This window comes from Symphalangus syndactylus, chromosome 10, assembly GCF_028878055.3.
Source record: "Symphalangus syndactylus isolate Jambi chromosome 10, NHGRI_mSymSyn1-v2.1_pri, whole genome shotgun sequence".
NCBI lineage: Eukaryota > Metazoa > Chordata > Mammalia > Primates > Hylobatidae > Symphalangus > Symphalangus syndactylus.
Window position 1 is genome coordinate 56,302,309 of NC_072432.2, and position 14,339 is coordinate 56,316,647.

Below are 14,339 nucleotides of genomic sequence, written 5' to 3' on the forward strand. Positions count from 1 at the left end.
TGGGGCATATACAGAAGAGTAAGGAGGCCAGTGTGGCTGGGTGGATAAAAATAATAAAGGCTAACATTTATTGAAGGTTTATTATGTGCCAGTGACTGTAATAAACTCTTTTTAGGGATTAATATATTTCATACTCACAACAGCCTTATGAGGCGTGTTCTGTTCCCATCTTTATTTTCAGATGATAGAATGGAGGCACAAAGAGGTTAATTAACCTGTTAAAGGTCACCTGGTAGTCAGATATGGACTGCCCAGATTCAAATCTAGGCTGTCTGACTCCAGAGTTCATGTTATTTATTTATTTATTTATTTTGAGATGGAGTTTCACTCTTGTTGCCCAGGCTAGAGTGCAATGGCGTGACCTCTGCTCACCGCAACCTCCGACTCCTAGGTTCAAGCAATTCTCCTGCCTCAGCCTCCCAAGTAGCTGGGATTACAGGCATGTGCCACTAGACCCAGCTCATTTTGTATTTTTAGTAGAGACAGGGTTTCTCCATGTTGGTCAGGCTGGTCTCAAACTCCCGACCGCAGGTGATCCACCCACCTCGGCCTCCCAAAGTGCTGGGATTACAGGCGTGAGCCACCGCACCCGGCCACGTTATTTTTTTAACCACTTGTAAAGAACACAAGAGGGTAACAAAAGTAGTTTTCACTTATGGTTAATAACATTCCAGGTCAATGTGAAGGCTCTTCGTTATTTATTGATCAACTTATTAGTGAATACTCATTAAATATATTACTATTACTTATTAATTCATTTTGAAATATATGTTATGTGGCAGGAATTGAATCAAACACCGCCTGGCAGGGGTTTGCTCAGGTTAGTCCCTTTTCTTTTTTCTTTTGCTCAGGCAGATTGAAGGAAGTGCCTGGTATTGTGAGATGAGATTTGCTTATTAGAAACCAAATGTCCAACTTTATGGCTGAATCTGGTGAAAGTGGTGAGGGCTGAGATTTTTGCCTATCATGGCATTATTTTATTTTGTTAGGTCGTGCGTTTTGCCTGGAGTTTTTTTTTGTTTGTTTGTTTGTTTTTTTGAGACAGTCTCACTCTGTCACCAGGCTGGAGTGCAGTGGCGTGATCTCAGCTTACTGCAACCCCTGCCTCCTGGGTTCAAGTGATTCTCCTGCCTTAGCCTCCTGACTAGCTTGGATTACAGGTGTGTGTCACCACACCTGGCTAATTTTTTGTATTTTTAGTAGAGACGACATTTCACCATGTTGGCCAGGCTGGTCTCCAACTCCTGGTCTCAAATGACCCACCCACCTCCCAAAGTGTTGGGATTACAGGTGTAAGCCACCACACCTGGACTGAAAACAATTTTTGAAGAAAAATGTACAGTATTTTATAGAGCTCCATGTGTGCCATTTCAATATATTGTCTTACAAAGCTCCCACAGAGAGTGGGCCTTTGTTATGGACAAGCATGCAAAGTAGTTAACATATATCACATTTTGCATACTGTAGGTCTTCAAATATTGGTAATAAATTGGGTAAGGGGCAATTGCAAAGTGCTTTGAGAATATGAGATTGCTGAAATATGTATAGAAAATGGGTGGGCCCTGTTAGATTAAGTAATGATATTTTAAAAGTGTTATCTGACTCCAGTAAAATGTATTGGCAAAAGTATACTCTGAACTGTATATGTGATGTTTCCTGCTTGGGCTATATTTCATGTTGCCTTTTCTTAATTCTGTCAGTAACAATAACAGTATCAAAAAGGTGGAGATTTCAGGACATACCCTAAAGTCACAAAAGCGTTGCTAATTTTACTATTTTATTTTAAAAGTCTGGGCAGCTAGAGGCATATTTTGTGACATTTTGTGAAGTTTGAAGCCTCCAGAGATCCTTAAGTTCTACCCTCATTTTGGACAAGCTCTGAACCTATTACCAAATTCTTATGCAAACTGTTTTTCATAGTTTAAGTTTTATATTTCTACTCAGCTCAAGCAAAGGTAAGTGTCAGATTAGGCAAATTTAGTGTGACGCCAGAAGCTCGCTTATATTTATGGAGATTGTAGTTGCTTAAAAACATCAATTTCAAGTATTAACAAAAAGATTTAGCATTTTATCATTTCACTATTACTGTGGCTTTGACCACAAAATGTTCATTGTGTTGGGGAAAGAGCCTGTATTTGGCTTTTTAAAATAGATATAACCTATTACAAGATATTTTTGCAATTACAGTTTCTAGGTTGTGCATCTCTATAACTTCAATCTCTTCTTTCTCTTTTCTTTCTTTTTTGCTTTTTCTTTATTTCTCTATTGAGCTTTTTCTACTCGCTCTTTCCTCTCTTCCTTTGTTTTTGATTTAACACATCAAGTAATAAGGTATAAGTTGTTTTCATGTCCCCACCTGACTCCTCACAGATACACCAAATTTATTCAAATCTTCTTTAGGCCCCGGTTGATAGGATGGTTTGGATTCATCTAGACTCCATAAATTAATTAATTAGTACATATTGATGGCCTCTCATGGATTATTTGGAAAATAAAAGATAAATGACTCCCTGAGCTCATGGTTTAGTTTGGGGGAGATAAAACTACTTGGATCAATGAATCACAATAGGGTAAACTCTATAATAAATGTATCAATAAAATGCTTTTATAGCAGAGAAAAGGTTGTGAATAACCCTCCCTGGGAGAGCCACTAACTTGTTCTACCTGTTTCATTTAAACTCTTACCAGGGACAACATCTAAATGCATTCCTGGGTTACTGAATAGGTTTTGGCTGCTTGGTGGACTATTTATATACTGAGTCAGGGGCTTGAGGAAGGTCTTCTTAAAGACTTGCCTGCTCCATGGAAATGAGTAGAATAATTCACCAAGTTGCTAATGCTTTAAATATTGTCACAAAAGGTCTTGAGCTCTGTCCTGCTCTGTTTGGGGTTGAGCCTAAATTTAATGCTATCTTTTAAAACCACAGACCGTGCAGACTGCCTACATATGTTGAAAAAAGAAAATGGTGCTGCTGGTGTAGAATTGCAAGATAAGCAGAGAACCCAGTAAATGACTCAGTGGGAGTTTTCCCCAAGGGAAGGATAAAGAAAAGAGTACACTGTTTTTCTGGCAAAGGAAACTGGTACTTAACATGATTATTGCAACTCTGGGCACTTAGCTTTTCCCACTGGGGAGATCAAACGTAATAAAGGCAGAGCTGCTCTTCCAAAGCTGAACCTTCATGAGCTCAAGTGTCCAACTGAGATGTCAAAATGGCCAATATCTCTAGCATGGAGAGCCCTTCAATTAATTAGCCCTTTGGGCTGGCAGCTTGCCACGAAAGCACCTGAACAGAGTTGCCTGTGGAAAGAACTGCAGAGGGCCCTTGCCAGCGACATGCTGCTTCCCCAAGTCCTGCCGCAAGCATCCACCTGTCTCCATGGGAAAGACAGGTGCCATGTCCTTTTGATGAGGAATGTGTGTCCACTTGGTGTTCTGTGCAAAGATGTTCCTGGCAAAGTCTTTTCTTCCATGCAGTCCTAGAGGTGGAAAAAGGATGAAAACGAAAGTATTGTTTTACATTTCTTTTGGAGAGCCATGAAAGTCAGCACATAGAGCAAGCAGAAGGTGTCTAACAAAGGCGGCACTCCTTGCTGAATCAGAGCCTGTCATTGTGCATTAGCTCTGGAAATCTCAAGACTGTTCAGGTAGGAAGAGATCTTGAGGCTCTCTAGTGTTATCAAGGTGATCTGGTGTTTTGAGGGAGGTCTTCTCTTATTACCTCTTTAGGTGATTTGGGACTCAGTTGTTACAAATGCTGTTGCCAGGTGTCTCAGAGGAAGCATCCTGTAGGTTTGCAAATGTTTTGCATGCCCTCGTTGTGCTTCCATGCACTGCTTCTGTTGCTGCAAGGGATGCCCTTTGGATGATGTGCTTTGGTTTACTCAGAAAGGATAGAGAACGTGCTCACCTTCCTTTACAGAGTTGTACTGGGAAAGAAGTCATAGGACTCCAACGAGGGCTGTGAAGCTTCTAGTCCTATCCATCCCAGGGCATCTGGCTTTCTTCCTCTGGCCTTAATCCTGGGCCACTCTTCATCTTGGTAGGCAAAGTTCTTTTTATGATCATTTCCTCAATGATTCTGCTAGCTCTCTCAAGTATTCTTAAAAATCTTTGAAGATTCTAAAGAATATGATGATGTACTTTCACACATCAAATGGGGTTATTAGTTATGTATTTACTGGTGAACATAAGTTATGTAATATTTATTAATATTAATATATATTATGTAATATTAATTTTAATATTTAATTGTTACATAATATATAATATTATTTAAAGCACCAGATGATAAAATTTCCAGTTCTTCTATAACCACTAGATGACTCTGCAGCCAAATTGCCTGTATAAAATGCTGCCTCCAGCACTCATTAGCTCTGTAATGCTGGGTGAAATTACTAAACCTCTCTGAGCCTTCATCTCTTCATTCTTAAAATGGAGATAATAATAGTATCCACCTCATAGAGTTACTATCCAGTCATGACATTGAACCCAAAGATGAGGACCTTATGAGAGTATCTACATCATTTCTGGATGTAGCTTCTCTGGAGATGGAGACAGCTCTACCTACCCTCTCCATGGCAAATTATCTACCCTGCATACGTGCCACATATAATGGTAGAATTACTCCCATCAGAAAGGGGAAATTTAGACATTTGCAGCAGCTGCTGGTTGTACAGTCCTGATACCTGTGCAGGCCAATGACCCTTGATTAGGTCTCACTTCTGTTTCCAGGAGATAATTTCCCAGGCCACTGGTTATTCCTCTGAGAGGGCTTGCTCTTACTGTTCTTCTCCTTGGCCACATGTGAAGACGGCACTGGAGAATATGCCCTTCCTAGGGTTGGAGCTACTTTCCTAGCCTACTACCTGCTCATTGAACAGCCACAGTCCATTTCATCTTAGGCTCTCTAGCTCTCTCAAAAACTTAGTTGGCTTTCTTCTTTGGTTTCCAGTCAGTTTCATATGTTGATAGGTATATTCATAATTATCTTATTTAAAAAAATTTACATCTCTTTTTTCTTTAAAGTATAACCTACATATAGAAAATATACCGCTTTTAAGTATACTAGTTCAATACATTTTGTATATTCCCATGTATTCACCATCCATATCTGATCTAGAACTTTCCAAGTGCCCTGGCAGACTCCTTTGTGCCCCCTAGTAAGACAACCACTTTTCAGACCTCTTATCACTATAGATTAGTTTTGCCTGTTTTTGAACTTTAAATAAATGGAATCATACCATATTTACTTTTTTGCTTCTGACTTCTTTTGTCCAACATTATGCCTGTGAGAGTCTCTGTGGTCTTGCATGTAGCAATGGTTGTTTTTCTTTCCAGGGCTGTTCAGTATTCTTTTGCCAGAACATACCACAATTATTAATCCATTCAACTATTGGTATACTTTTTAGTTGCTTCTCCTGAGGCTATTGTAAATAACACTACGATGATTATTCTTGTACTTTTTTTTTTGGTGGCCACAAGCACTCTTTCACTTGGGCATTTATATAGGAGTGGAATTTCTGGGTCATCTGGCATAGATATTTATGTTTAGCTTTAGTAGAGCCTTTCTAATTTTCTCCAAAATAGTGTACCACTTCTTTTCATAGCCTGTAAGAGATAAGTACTATAATCTAGAGCTCTGTGAGGTTGCAAGCTCTATATCATTTATAATAAGTTTTGCCCCATTCTCCACTGTGATTCATAGAACCCGGATAAAGAATCTTTTTGACCAGAGCCCCTTGTTGGCATGAGCTATTTCTACTTCTAGAATGCTCTCCTCCATTCAGGGAAGGGGAAGGCAAAGTCTGCTGAGGGTTCTGTGGGATGCGTTGGCTTCCTGGTCCTTTTTCTTGGGGGTTTTGATTGAGCTGCACCTCCTCAATGGTTACCAGTACCTCTTGGACTGGATCTGCTCTCAGCTCTTGAAAGACCACCAGCTCCCCTTGCGTACTCTAGACATTACCAGTGAGAGCCCAGGAGTTCCTGTCCTAACTGAACAGTGATTCTAGAACTTCTACAGGAACACTACTTACAGATAAGCTGCCTCTTTGTTCAGAGACCCCTTGGGAGAAAGCAGGACACTGCATTCCCTCTTCTTTGGAGTTGGCTTCTTCATAAGAACTAGGGGCCAGCAGCACTGACCTTGTGCCCAGGCAGGGTGACTGGAATTTTACCTCATCCTTTGCCCATTCAAGGATTTCCTTGGGGAAGGAAGCAGTCAGAGTGCCACATTTATCCTCAAGTTTATTCTTATTAAGCACTGGATTGATTGGATTTAGCTCCAAGGTCAAAGTATCTGAGGAATCCTGGCTGTGATTCTGGTCTTCTGCCTGTGCCAAAGGCCTGGGAGTCCCAGGGATGGAGCTAAACAAAGGTAAGGAAGCAGATGGTGCTGGTCTATGAAGTGACTTCTGCTGGACTGTGGTCTACCTGGAGCTTTTACAAATGCAGCTTCAGTTTTGTGTGATACAGTTGGGTTAATCTTACTTAAACGCAGAAGGGGTGGATAAATGTGTCCAAAGAAATTTTGAAGAATGACCTTTAATTTTTTAAGACAGCCTGATTGAGAGGAAGGTCAGAACCCAGAATCTTTGTGCTATTAAGCAGGACTACATTTACTCCTTTCATTCGCTGTTCTTTTATTTGAGTTGAATTCTTCCTGTTAAGTTACAAAATAATCAACTATGGAATTTCTGGCTTTATCCAGTGTGTTTTACCTGAGTGTCCCAGGTCTCACCGGGCTCTCACAAAAATATCAAGAATATTATATTTTGCCAACTCCTAGCACCCACCTGCCGAAGTAGTCAACTCTGTTCTTGGCCATGTTTCTCACGTCATGTATTTCTGGAAGCCTCCAAGAGCTTTTCACATCTACTTCTCAGGTTTCCTCATGGAAATCTGCTAACTAAAATTACCTAAAGGAAGATTGTCACTGCCTTGGCCTTTGGCTTTCTGTGAAAATACTGCTCCGCTGTTGGTCTGGTGGGTGGGTGGGCACCACCACTGCATGACTGTGCTCTGTAATCCTGCAAAGTGCTGCTGTGCTTCAGTGATGAAATGGGAGAACACGTTGCTCACCAGCTCTACCAAGAACTTGGGCCTTTAGGCCTCAAACCAGCACTGCTTGTGCTCAGAGTTTCACAAACTCCTTCATGAACACAGTGCTGTCAGTGTCTGTTCTTACCAGCCTGCCCAGTGGGTCTCAAGACCTGTTTTCAAATCTAAGAGGAAAGATATTTGCCATAGCATTCCCCGCCATTATACTTGTCTGCTCCTTCCTTGTCTATATTGTTCTTTTCTGCTGAACTCCCTTGCACCAAAATTTCTACCCTCTCTTTCATCCAAAAACAGCTTTTAGGTAACTTGGTTTTTAAATGTATATGCTTAGATGGTCAGTGGTCCAGTTTCATAAACAGGGAGCCTGGGAATCCTAATCTTGACTAGCTAGGATGTTCTGATAACCTACCCAAAGTCAGTGCTCACAGACTTCCAGTTCTAGAAAAGTGTGAGGGTGAATTAAGTAAAATTTTGGTCTTTTTGTTCCTCCAGACACCAATCAGCTGGTAGAGGAAATTCATTCTGTTTTCAATGCTCCTTATCTCTGTAATGTTGCTCATTTCGACAATGTCTGGATCGAAAGGATTGAGAGAGCCAGAGTGTTTACAGATTCTTAACTTGATCTCCATTCATAAAAAAGGAAGCTAGTTCACTTATTGAACAACCCATTCAACATCCTTGAAACCAAGCTTGCTACCTCAGCATTGAAAAAGTTGCCTTTTGTCTGCAAACTCCTTCTAGTGGGATCAGTGAATACCAGGTAAATTCATGGCCTGGTCAGGAAAACCTGCCAGTTTGGCTTAATGTTTTATTGCTATTTGTAGCAGAATTTTAAAAATATATATACTTTATGGGAAGGAATAGACAACTCCAGAGAAAAAGAAAGACTGAAATCAGATTGATTCTATGAAAATTAGCTACTTGTAACTATATATGCTCTCTCAAACTAATATTGATTGATCAAGGGAAATCATGTTTGAGTCACCATGATGTAGTAAAAAGATCAAGATCAAGACCTTGGATCTGGTTTCATCATGGACTTGTGTGGTTTGGAGGAAGTATCTTAATTTCAGCATCTATTTTCTTATGTGGCAAATGATTGTAATAGCATTTAGGCCCAATATACAGTTTTTTGTGAGGTTTACCTGTATATCTGCTGGAGGGGCACTAATGCGGTTGCCTCCAGTGAGGGTGGGGAAGAGGAGAAAATGGAGAAGGCAGAAAGAAGACTTTTCTGTGAGGTCTATGGGAGGATAGGAGGGAAAGATTTAAAAAGTTGTTCTGGTTTTGTGAAGGGAAGAACAGAGCAGAAAGAGCCAACTGGGGAAAATTTGTTGTGATGTTTCATCCCTTTCTAATGAGAGAAGCTGAGGCAGTGCCCCTCTTCATGAATTACACTACGATGAACCCTATATACTGCCAACTCTTCAAGAGCAGGAATGGCAATACTCTTATTTCTGTCTTCCCAACATACCCAGACCAGACCCTGGAATGGAGCCGGTTTTTGATGAATGCCTGTTGAATTATGAATAAACAAATGAAGGGAACCAAGGTATAACATAATCATATGAGGATACAAAGCAATCTCTAGATGAATGATTGCTGAATGAATAAGTGAATGCACAATTTTTATCTGATGATTGTGCAATTTAGGTAATTTGAAGACTGTAGGGCACACAAATAGGAGGGTACAAAATACAAAGTGCAAAACACTGGTGAAACAGCAGGCAGACTGTTTTGAACCCCTGCTGCTGCTGCAGCTGCAAGGGATGGTTAGGATATTTGTTCGTGTGATAAACGAAAGGACTATGTACATACAGTTTTGGGACTTCCAAGTAATAAAGGTATCGTTTGCACTTTCAGTCTGAAGATTTGTCTTCCAGAAATGAGGCAATGGGAAAAACCCCTGTTGCTGCCATACAATGTTATGCAAAATGTGCATTGGAAAAGAAGAGCGGCCCCTGTAAAATTGGGTGAATGTGTGGAAATGCTCACAGCTGTGTTAATAAAGTATTTAAAAGTCTGACCTTGCAGCACTTGCCAAAAATTTAGATGCTAAGGAACTGTAAACCCACTAGGGCCTCCTTTGCACACTGTCAACACTCTGCTTACGTTTATTGCATGCATGAGCGAATCAAGGGAAATTGGATCAGGACTTTTAGAACCTTCATTCTTCTGTTTTGTTTACCAAAACACTAGCTTCTAGAGAGATTGGAAAAATAGTGGGTCATCTAGATGGAAGAAAATGTGGTATTTAAACAAATTTATTCACAGATAGTTTTAGGACTTGGCAAGGGAGAATGATGTTATCTGTAGGCCTATATTTTTCATTTCAGAACAAAGAATTGTATCTGGCATAGGAAACAACCAAAGATAAGCAGGATATAAAAAATGACTCTGAAAATTATTTGAGAAAGAATATTCTGTCATGAAATGTGCTTTAGGGGTAAAAACGGAGAATAGTTGAATTCTTGAATCACCTGTGGAGGAGGATACTTTTATGCAAAAAAGCTTGCCACCCTAAGGTAGACAAATACCAAAAGCTTAGCTAGCTTTAGGAGCTTAGAGTAAAGGGGAAAGAGGAGCAATAATACTGGTAGTGCCAAGTCACTTGAATTAGCTGAGATCTCTTACTGCTCTGTGTCTTTCAACATGCTGTTCCTTCTACCTTTCCCTCCAACTTTGCCAAGAAGTGCTTCAGCAGGCCCCTATCACATGTTACCTTGGCAGCAGAGACTTCTACCACTCTCCAAACTGCTTTCTGTCCTTTGTTTCCCAGAACAATTGGACATGTATTTTGTTTCTGCAGCACTCATTCACGTATAGTTCATGAGCACCTGTCATGTGCCAAGCACTGTGAACACAAAAACACGTAAGACAAAATTGCTGTTTGCAAGAGGCTCACAGTCCAGTAAAGGGAGTAACATTTGCAGCAAAAAAACTACCCAAAGGGTATGGAAGATGTGCTGTGGAGGGTGACTTCGTGGGGAGAGGAAATATCATTTCACATGGATAGAACAGCTCAGGTAAGCCTGGGGAGACTTGAGATGCCCATGGTTGCATTTCTGGCATCACCAGTAGTTCAATGGGTAACTGTCAACCTCATTTTCAGTTCTTGGAATTAAACTGATTCATCTGTCTTATAAACCAGGGGTCCCCCAACCCCCAGGCCACGGACCAATGTTGGTCCGTGGCCTGTTAGGAACCAGACCACACGGTAGGAGATGAGCAGCGGGTGAGTGAATGAAGCCTCATCTGTAGTTACAGCTAATCCTCATTCGCATTACCACCTGAGCTCCACCTCCTGTCACGTCAGTGGCAGCATTAGATTCCTATAGGAGCACAAACCCTATTGTGAACTGTGCATGCGAAGGATCTAGGTTGTGAGCTCCTTATGACAATCTAATGCCTGATGATCTGAGATGGAGCTGAGGTGGTGATGCTAGCACTGGGGAGTGGCTGCAAATACACTTTGGGTGTCACTGTCTCCCATCACCTCCAGATGGGACCATCTAGTTGCAGGAAAACAAGCCCAGGGCTCTCATTGATTCTACATCATGGTGAGTTGCATAACTATTTCATTATATATTACAATACAATAATAATAGAAATAAAGTGCACGATAAATGTAATGCACTTGAATTATCCTGAAACCATTCCTCCCCACGCCCTGGTCCGTGGAAAAATTGTCTTCCACGAAACTGGTCCCTGGTGCCAAAAATGTTGGGGACCATCGATATAAACCATACATGCTGGATGGCATTAAAGAAAATCATGTGGAACCCTGGCCAACCCTATCCCAACTCACTTCTGTTTGACCCAGACCCATTTGGTTTGCTGATTGCTCTTATCTTCCAGATTTAAATTCCTGACTCTGTATCCCCTAAGATAGATATCCACCTCTGGGGTGTCTCTTGGATCATCAACACTTCTGACTCTCCTTTCCTCTGCTGCTGCTGGCTTAGCTTTCTCTTCAGACCCCAGCCTCTTCCAGGTGAACTCATTCCCCTTTAGGCCATAACATGACAGGTGGCCATGCTTGCCTGGTTCCTCAGGTGGTATCACAATCCTCCTAAGAGATTGGGCTTTCCATCACCCACTTGGATGGAGCTGCTGCCACTGTCTTTTATGGCCTGCACCTGGGAAACACAGGCCTGGTGAGAACACAGACTTAGGCACACAGCAGCAGATGGCTCTGCTGATGGCCACGGAGGCTGGAGAGGTCAAGTAAGGAGGCAGAATGGTATGTGTTTCTACTCCTGAGGTTAGAAGCTAAGGCAACACTTATTGTGCCTCAGAAACATCTGAGGAAATTTAATAAACTGGAGATTCCTGAGCTTCCATCTTCTCGCTGAGATTCTGATTCATTTGTTCTGGCATGCGGTTTGGGCAGTGGCAAATTTGAGAGCTCTTTGGAGGATTCTCACCTGCAGCCAGAGTTAAGCACCAGTGAATTAAGGGAGTGAGTGGTTTCCCATGTCTAAGTGTATTTTCTGATGCAATGGCCCTGGTTAAGTGGACCCAGCTTGCTACCAACCTGATCTCCTCCATGTCATGGGTACTGCTTCCAGGTCCCCACTGCTAGGTGATCTGGAAAGCTGTGGCACCTCCCTCATTAATCTTTGTTTGACACCACCTCTAATGTGGCCTCAGTGTTGTCACTCTCTGGGATTCTTCGAACTAGGCTCGCATCTCTTAGATCTGCTCCTTAGAAAGCTTGAGTCATGAAGTTGTCTCTCTAAAACCAGCTCATCTGGGCTTCACAGACTGACAACTTGAAGTCATGTGTTTGGTTCCCAATACCCTGAGGAATATTGTCTAAATACACCACCTAATACACATATCCATCCTTACTTAAACTCTCAAGAAAAATACATGGTCTGTCGTTGTATCTGGTAGGATTCGTGCATACGTGGTTAGGAAGAACTTCCCAGATGATTCTAATAGGTCAGACTCTCATTGAGATCCTCTGCTAAATGATCTGAATTTTACCTGGAAGACATCAATAAATATTTGGACTTCTGACCTGTATTTGTTCTGTGATAGAAACTGCTAGGCTATCTGCCCACCAAACCTTTTCATCCCTTTTTCTCTAGTAATAGAGTGTGCTGGGCACATGTCTACCTAGACAGGAGTTAAATTTCCCACTCCTCCTGTAGTTAGTTGTGGTTCATGAGACTGAGATTTCACTAATAAAAAGCAGAAGTGATGTTTACTGCTTCTGGGCTGGGGCTGTTAGGATAGTGAACAGCCTTCTCCATGGCCTCTCTGTACCCTTCCTGCTAGCTGACCAGGGCAGCTTTGGAAGCCACATGTTGAAGCTGGCAGAACCATTGTCAGCCCAAGGCTCTGAAAGAACAAATGAAGCAGAGCTGACAGCCAACCTGAAACACTCACCGCAGACTGGTACACGAGAGAAAAATGAGCTTCTGTTCCTACGTTATATACAATTTTTGCTTGATCTTGTCTTACCTTGATTGTTTTAATTGAAACTCATGCTGCCAACAATGCAGTGGCAACATTTTTGCCCCCAAAGTAAATAGTTCCAGGTTATGTTAACTTTCCCAAAGGTTGGAAACACTACCTAGGAGAGGTCTATCAAATATGACTATTCCAGGATCCAAATAGAGCATGGAGCAGACAGGTGGCTTGACTAAGCTGGGCCAGTAGGGCTTCAGTCTTCCAGCATGGCGCTTTACATCCACTGTCTATCTGACACCTGAATAGTCAACTGCCTTTTCTTATAAACCAGAATATCAGGGAATGTCAGGAGTTTCAAACTCTGAAAGATGCACTGAAGATTGAAGATGTAACTTATGTCTTTGAATTCATTTAGCAGCTGCCGAATCTGCCATTAAGCAGACTTTAAAATCATATATTTATTGTGTGCAACATGATGTATTGAAGTACATATACCTTGAGGAATAGTTAAATCTAGGTAATTAACAAATGCATTACCTCACACACTACTACCTCTGCATTTTTTTCAAGAATCCAATATATCATCATTAATCGTCACCATGGTTTACAGTACATCTCTTGAACTTATTCTTCCTATCTAACTGTAATTATATGTCCCTTGACCAACATCTCCCCATTCCCCCTCTCCCTAAGTACCCTGGCCTCTGATAACCACCATTTTGCTCTCCACTTCCATGAGACCAAATTTTTCAGATTCCACATATGAGTGAGATCATGCAGTGTTTGTCTTTCTGTGTCTGGCTTAGTTCACTTACCATAATGTCCTCCAGGTTCATCCATGTTGTTGAAAGTGATAGGATTTTGTTCTTTATTATGGTGGAGTAGTATTCTATATATGTGTATATATACCACATTTTCATTTCCTGTTCATCTGTTGATGGACACTTAGGTTGATTCCATATTTTGGTTATCGTGAATAGTGCTACAATAAACATGGGAGTGCAGCTGTCTCTTCAGCATACTGATTTCATTCATTTCCTTTGGATGTATACCCAGTAGTGGGATTGCTGGATCTTATGGTAGTTCTATTTTTAATATTTTGAGGAACCTCCATATTGTTTTCTGTAATGGCTGCACTAATTAACATTCCCACCAACAGTGTGCGAGAGTTCCCTTTTCTCCACATCCTCACCAACACTTGTTATCTTTGTCTTTCTTATAATAGCCATTCTAACAGGAGTGAGATAATATCTCATTGTGGTTTAGATTTGCATTTCCCTGATGATTAGTGATGTTGAACAGTTTTTTTCACAAACTTATTGACTATTTGTATGTCTTCTTTTGAGAAATATCTGTTTGGGTCTTTCGCACATTTTTAAATTGGGTTGTTTTCTTCTTATTGAGTTGAGTTCCTTATATATTTCCATATTAATCCCTTATCAGATGTATGGTTTACAAATACTTTCTTTCATTCTGTAGGCTGTCTCTTCACTCTCTTGATTGTTTCCTTCGCTGTGCAGAAGCTTTTTAGTTTGATGTAATCCCATTTGTCTACTTTTGCTTTTGTTCTCTGTGCTTTTGGGGTTATAGCCCAGACCAGTGTTATTTCCCCTGTATTTTCTTCTAGTAGCTTCCTGGTTTCAGTTCTTATGTTTAAGTCTTTAATCTATTTTAAGTTGATTTTTGTATATGATGAGAAGTGAGGGTCTACTTTCATTTTCCTGCCTGTGGATATCTAGTTTTCCCAATATTGTTTATTGAAGAGACTGTCCTTTTTCCCATTGTATTTTCTTGGTGTCTGTTGAAATCAGTTGACTATAAATTCATGGATTTACTTCTGGAATCTCTATTCTGTTCC

The 14,339-nt window shown here is 40.9% G+C and overlaps 1 protein-coding gene across 2 annotated transcripts in view; it reads left to right on the forward strand.

Annotated features, from left to right (window-relative positions):
- RASGEF1B (RasGEF domain family member 1B) overlaps nt 1-14,339 on the forward strand; it is a 633,330-nt gene that overhangs the window by 236,834 nt on the left and 382,157 nt on the right. The window lies entirely within an intron of this gene.